Source organism: Dreissena polymorpha, chromosome 9 (genome assembly GCF_020536995.1).
Source record: "Dreissena polymorpha isolate Duluth1 chromosome 9, UMN_Dpol_1.0, whole genome shotgun sequence".
In the NCBI taxonomy this organism is placed as follows: Eukaryota; Metazoa; Mollusca; class Bivalvia; order Myida; family Dreissenidae; genus Dreissena; species Dreissena polymorpha.
This window is the reverse complement of record NC_068363.1, coordinates 83,615,335-83,622,643: the sequence shown is the minus strand read 5'-3', so window position 1 is coordinate 83,622,643 and position 7,309 is coordinate 83,615,335. Positions and strand designations below refer to the sequence as shown.

Here is a 7,309-nt window from a genome sequence, read left to right as displayed (position 1 = left end):
TTTACGTGGCTGTAGAGAAACATTGGTAACACTCTAGACGTAAAATGTTAAGTCTAATGTTCATGAAACTTGGTCAGGACATTTGCAATAACGATATTTCGGCTGAGTTTGAAACTGGGTCATGTGATTAAAAAAGCTAGGTTACTAGGTAAAATTAAAGACAACTCCTGTTAAACTTTAGAAATAACAGTTTAAGTCTAATCTTCATGTACTTGTTCAGCAATTTTGTTCTAATCATTACTTGGCTGAGTTTAAAATGGTTTAAGTCATTTGGAAAACATAGCCACTAGCAGTTTTCATGATATGACTGCAGCAATACAAGTTTCACAGTTATTGAAATCAAATCATATGTTAAGTTCAATAATCTTCAAACTTGCTCAATAAAATTTGGTTCAAACTATATCTTTGCAAAAATCATAATTAGTTCCAATCTGTTAAAAAAATACGGCCGCCAGGAGTGAAACAGTTTTCTTTACATCGCTGAATTTAAACCTACTTATATCTCTTAAAGTCACGTTTGTTCCAATTTCGTGAAACTTGCTAAGATTGATTGATGTAATGATATTGTAATTGAGTTCAAAAAAGGTTTCAGGCTTTTTAAAAATATGGCTGTCGCGAGATGTATAAACTTAGCTTTGATAATTTTATCTTAAGTGCAAGTTCGTAGCACAGGTTGAATTTACTTATTGCTTTTTCTGAGGATAACAACAACCATTTAGGAAATACCAACATTGGGTGATATTGAAGCTGATTTTGCTGATGATGATACTGATGATGGCATTAGGCACGAATAACATTCCCAATTTCTAATTGTTTTGAATTACTCTAATTTACAATTATACCATACTTTTTGCTCCAGAAAATCACGTAGTGATACACTCAGTAAAACATGAAGAACTGTTTCATATAAACCATATTTGACCTTTCATCCAATATTCATATTATTGCAGTAGCTGCATTTATATTTTTATCTCTCCATTTGATCTTAAAATAATTCACAAAACATGTCTTGAACTTTGTACAATGTATAGACATCCTTTTTACCGGAGATACAACCAGCTACCCAGCAAACATTTTAAATCGGTCCGATGTCGGCCCGATATTTATTTCAATATCGGCCCGACATCGGTAATTACATCGGCCCGACAACGGGAGTGCAACACGGCGCAATGTTGGCCCGACATCGGTATGTATATCGGCCCGACATCGGTAATTACATCGGCCCGAGATCGGGAGTGCAACACGGCTCGATGTTGGCCCGACATTGGTATGTATATCGGCCCGAGATCGGGAGTGCAACACGGCTCGATGTTGGCCCGACATTGGTATGTATATCGGCGATACCTTCTTGAGCCAGCATGGTGCCGACATACTTTTAACCATTCCTCAGTCCCTGTCTAGCCTCAATTGTTTTTAATTGTTGTTGGTAGTGTTAAGGGCCTTAAACAGTTTCTTAAATAAATGAAAGAACATTTTCTTCAGACAACATTTTATTTTTACATTCTTTTCAACCAAACTGGAATACAGTATTTGCTAATTATACTACTGTCTTGAAACTGAAAATATTAAACTGATTTATTACTAATTCCAACATTTTTATTCTAATGGGGTAAAATTAATTAATATATACATTGACTAACAACAAATGTAAAAGAAATTATTTAAACAGACTCTATAATTCTACAGGTACAGAAACTGAAAAAGTAACACATTGAAACAAAATGTTAAATGACCAAATGACTTGAGTTTTGTATTTTGGTAATAGAATATTCAGCAAATGAAAATAAAATAAGAGAATTATGAAGAAAACCAACGTATCCAACATGCATATTGTATACATGGAAAATTACCAAACATGCATGTATAAATGGTTCATATCACCCATATTATCAAAACTGGTCTATATACCCTGGCAATTAATAAAATAACCCTTTCTTTAAAATGGATAGCGTATGATACCCATAAAATAGTAACAATTAAGACTATAGTTAGCAAAATACAACATAGTAGTCATAAGATACACACAAAATAAGAACAAATAAGACTAGTCAGCAAAATACAACAAAGTAGTCATACCTTACACAAAAATAGTAACAAGTAAGACTAGTCAGCAAAGTACAACATAGTAGTCATACGATACACAAAACATAGTAACAAATAAGACTAGTCAGCAAAATACAACATAGTAGTCATACGATACACAATAAATAGTAACAAGTAAGACTAGTCAGCAAAATACAACAATGTAGTCATATGATACACAAAAAATAGTAACAAGACTAGTCAGCAAAATACAACATAGCAGTCATACGATACACAAAAATTGTAACAAGTAAATTCAGGAAATTGCTATCCAGCAAAAAAAAACAAAACATAGTAATGGCACAAAATGTAAATGTACAAGTGACTAGAAATCTCACTTTAAGGTAATGGGCCATGTTGTCAATGGCAGAACACATTTTTTCCCCCTAAATCAAGTCAAGCAATTCCTCATTGTTGAATAGTCTTAAATGGTAAATACTAGCTGTGAAATGTTGAATAAGACTTGTAGTTAATCAGTTGTACTTTTTCTGAACTGCAGGTAAATATATATATTGACACAACATTTCCCAATTTCATGGAATGGGATCACATCCCCAAAATACTGAAAAAAAAGCCATTAAGTCAGACCATTCCTTTAAAGAGAACTAATAATGATATGCAGTATAAAGCAGCCAGTATTTGTTAATGAATACATTGCAGTAGGACAGAGCAATATATTGCTGAATGATATATAATTGAGTAGTTTACTGGGACTTATTTACATATGGTTATAAATACCTTAAACTAACATATATTAAAATTATTTGTTGTTTTCACCAGGAAATGATCACTTGAAAATAAAAATAATTGAGTTCTGTCACTTATCAAATTCAAAATGAATTGAGGGAATTGATTTTTATAATTGAGTATTTTCAGAAATAAACACCTTGTATGTCCCCTGAACTTAGACATAAATTATGGGCATTTCTAGAAAGTTTTGAATAAAAAATATTACAAGAAAATTGTCTTCAATATTAATACAAACTACATGAAACTTGTTTTCTTCAAAAATGACAAATGAAAACAATTAGAACAAGAATATATTGAAAAGTTACGTTAACCTAAGTAACACACAGAGTTACAGCTATTTAGGTAATAAAGGCAAAAAAAAACAAAAAAAATATACACTGCTTCCATCAGTATACATATTAAAAGAAAAGTTGTGTAAAATCATTAATTTCAAGTTCAAAGAGACCTTTACATCATAACAAATTGTAGCAGGAGACTAAATTAAAAGTTAAAACACACACAAGTTAAAATTCATTGGGACTGTTCATCACTTATTTTGGCTGTCCTCTTTTTTCTTCCACCGTCACGGTCAGAGGCTGTTCTAAACCATTCCCTGCACTCATGTTCAACTTCTGCAGCTGTGCATTTCAAGGACCGCATGACAGCTTCTGAAAATGGTAATGACATGTAGGCTCATATTATTCTATATCCATTATATGTTCAAACAGTGTTGCAAGAATTAACGATACTGGGCAGTTTATAAACCAATATTATTTCTTAACCCTTTTTAAATTACAATATGAAGACTACTTTTGAAAAAGGAAAACAGCCGGATGTAATTCTGTATGTATATATATATTCACACATATGGCCAGTTACGGGGTCTCTGATTAAGAAATAGGTCATGGGGTTCCCACTTTAAATACATGTATCTCCATACCCTTTTTTACCCGATATTAACACGAATTAAGGTGTATAGGGGTACCTTATATAGTATTATATATAAATACGTCATTTATTTTACGTCTCATACAAGGAAATATATAGCGACATTAATTGCTAGGTTCATGAAATTTCAATTTCAGACGTGATTGTGGTTTTCGATATAAGACCTTATTGCGACATTTGATTGCATTACCTCCCCTACACCCCCCTCATAGTAATTAAAGGTGCCTAGAACGCGTGGTTGTATACAGACCCGGTTTTTTATATTGACCCCTTAGGTATAGTCTGAAAACTACCAAGACCGCGTAACTGGCACTATGAATTAGTTCTAACTGTGACCTTATCTTTTTACACATACTATGACAACTTACTCTGCACAGCATCAGCCAATAGAAAGTTTTCCAAATACTGCCTTTTTCTTCCTCCCATGCCAGCTGTACTGGTTGGCCACCTCATTTGACATGCAATGCTTCAGAATGCGCCGGCACACATCAGCGCGGTTTCGGCCACCCAATACAGACAAATGGCTCACCTGAAAAGAAACACAAAGCATCTGTACACAGTTCTCAGTTCATTAATTTATGTTGTATACTAAAAGAACAATAAGTAATTACCTAAGAAATAGCTGCCAAATGGCCTGTTGCATTGGGTGTACTGGAACATGATTCCCTTAGCATTGTAAACATGATTTAAGTGAAACATTTTTTTTTACCTGTCTGTACGAGTGCCAGTATGTTTTATCCCTTGATTTTGACATTGCTAATATAATACACGGAGTGTTCTCAGTTTCACCAAAATTTATTAGAAAGAATTTTATGAAACAACTTATAGCTGACTAGCTATTCATTCATGAAATTAAACAAACATTGAACAGTCGCGAAAACATGTGACATTTGATGACAGATAGCAATTTCAGAAAAAAAGCACTCTAAAAATGGTCTGATCTTGTGAATAAAGAAATAAAATTGTTTCCGAACAAAAATAAATAAAAAAGTCCAGGACAGAATAGTTCTACCTTGATAATTTCGAAATTGAGTCAATGCAGCTTAATTTGTCGCGCGCCTATTTGTATGATCATACAGGACTGAATATATTTTAAAGTCAAATATTTCAAACGCATATTTACATAAAAAGTAATATGACAAATATATTTATTAAATAAAAGGTATTTTATAACATTATGTGATATAAATTTAGTTGACATACTTTATTTTGTTTACTTCATAAGCCTGGGCAGATTCACTGCACAAGAGCCAAGGGAAGCAACCTGTGTATTTCCTTTTAACAACGGTTACTCTTCCTGGACATAATAATATTGATTTTATATCAAGTATCTTACACGGTTTTTAAAAGAGACATAATAATTAAATTTAATAACAAGAAATTAAAAAGAAAATAATCAAAGTTACCTTTTCTCTTGAGTGTTAATTATGATATCGGGCCTATGTTGGGCCGATATCATACTTTGAACTGTTGAGTTATAAGTATTTTTATAACAACGGGCCGACATCGGGCCGACATTGTCCTATAAATATAAATTGTATAATATGCGACCTATCTTTCACGGTTTTTAAAAGAGACATAGACAATTAAATTTAACGCAACAAGAAATTAAAAAAAAAATAATCAAAGTTACCTTTTCTCTTGAGTGTTAATTATGATATCGGGCCTATGTTGGGCCGATATCATACTTTGAACTGTGGAGTTATAAGTATTTTTTATAACAACGGGCCGACATCGGGCCGACATTGTCCTATAAATATAAATTGAATAATATGCGACCTAATTAAACGTTATTAAACAAGATGGATTCACTAAAATGGAAAATTGCAAAAAGTTCTCATCTCTTAACAAAATATTTTTTGTTTAACATAAATGTCGGTCCGATGTCGGCCCAACATCGGCAAATCTCTGCCGATATTCCATCATTTAGCCGATATCGGGCCGATATGGGCATGTTTGCTGGGTATTGGCTTAATGAGTTATCCCACATGCATTAATCTAAGGTTTTGATATTTACATTTTCAGTAAAAGCTGAGAACAGCGGTCAGTCAATGGAAATGACCAAAGTGGCCGTTGTTCATAGTTGACCATTGTTTTCGGATCACAATTTCTAACTGGTTGGTCAGTTGGTAGTATTGCTACGTCGTTACCCCACCCAGTCGTTTGCATTCAGTGTAAAACAAAGGCTCATTGCCGATAACTAAGCATAATAACATAATTAATTTTCATTGAATAATACAGACCAATATCTTATAAATTAATTGACTTTAATATTGTTAAACTATCAGCGCTTGTATTATTGTTTACTCATGCATCTCATTCATTCAGTAAACAGCAATGTTCTTTAAGTGATCGATGAACTGGCACGTTTCGGTGTCGGAGCTGACGGTGCTTGATGATAGAAGTGCAGAGTTTTCTTCCTCCTCATCGGTTTCCGCATGAGACTGTGAGGGTTTAAGTTCGTCTTTAATTTCCGGCGCAGGCCTCTCCCAGTCCGTGAAGTTGATCTCATGAATGGCCAGGTCGTGAAATCGCCAATGTATGCATCGAACATCCCGCGAAACACGCAGAAGCGCGATAGGAATATCGTCTCTCTGTGTCTCCAATTGCAGGCGACAATACAGCGTGTGCAGTGCTGATGATTATAATTATTTTTCATTCAAAAATGGTGTTTTTACTAATTAATATCATAGCCACACGCTAACCACCTGTGGTTTTCTTAACATCATCTTGTTTGCGTATTTGGACGGGTTCTATAATGGTAAACTTTAATGATATTCTTTCATAAAAAAACAATAGATGTGTTTGTCAAGAAACACGATGCCCCCAATTTTGCCGCTTTGAAGCCATATATTTGACCTTTGACCTTGAAGGATGACCTTGACCTTTCACAACTCAAAATGTGCAGCTCCATGAGATACACATGCGTGCCAAATATCAAATTGCTATCTTCAATATTGCAAGTTATGAACAAGGCTTAAGTTTTGGGACAGAATTGCGCCGATTTGAAGCCATATATTTGATCTTTGACCTTGAAGGATGACTTTGACCTTGACCTTTCACCACTCAAAATGTGCAGCTCCGTGAGATACACACGCATGCCAAATATCAAGTAGCTATCTGCAAAATTTAACCAAGGTTAAAGTTTGGAGACAGAATGACAGATATACAGACCAAAAACAATATACCCCCCGATCATTCGATCCGGTGGCATAAAAACAATCGTAGGTCTGCAATACTAAGAAAAAACATACGGCCGATTGGAATGTATTTACTACTTTAACCGCACTGACTTGGTCCGTAATTGTCGTCAACTAAGAACGGTGGTCTCCCCTACTCTCAAATTTTACATTAATTAAACAACGAACATTCTGTAACCCTTAAACAATTAAACTCAAGAGACATTCAAAATGAATCGAACGGGGATGGCTGCAATGGTCCGCATTGGACAAGTGATCAAGAAGTCAACACGTGGTGATCTAAACTTAGTAAAAGTCCGAGCTCAAAATATGAAACTTGATCGACGTTTAATGATAGTAAGTGGGTGGGG

General features: G+C 34.3%; 1 long non-coding RNA gene across 3 annotated transcripts; it reads right to left on the bottom strand.

Moving 5' to 3' along the window:
* Positions 1-1,060: 1,060 nt before the first annotated feature.
* Positions 1,061-5,319, bottom strand: LOC127843806 (uncharacterized). 3 transcript variants are annotated; one of them, XR_008032355.1, is made up of 3 exons: positions 5,166-5,319; positions 4,128-4,288; positions 1,061-3,479 (listed from the first exon to the last, which is right to left on the bottom strand). It is a non-coding gene; the product is annotated as an uncharacterized LOC127843806 (long non-coding RNA). The 3 variants fall into 3 exon arrangements; XR_008032356.1 differs by lacking the exon at positions 5,166-5,319 and adding an exon at positions 4,963-5,064; XR_008032354.1 differs by lacking the exon at positions 5,166-5,319 and adding an exon at positions 4,772-4,805.
* Between the last annotated feature and the right edge of the window lie 1,990 nt (positions 5,320-7,309).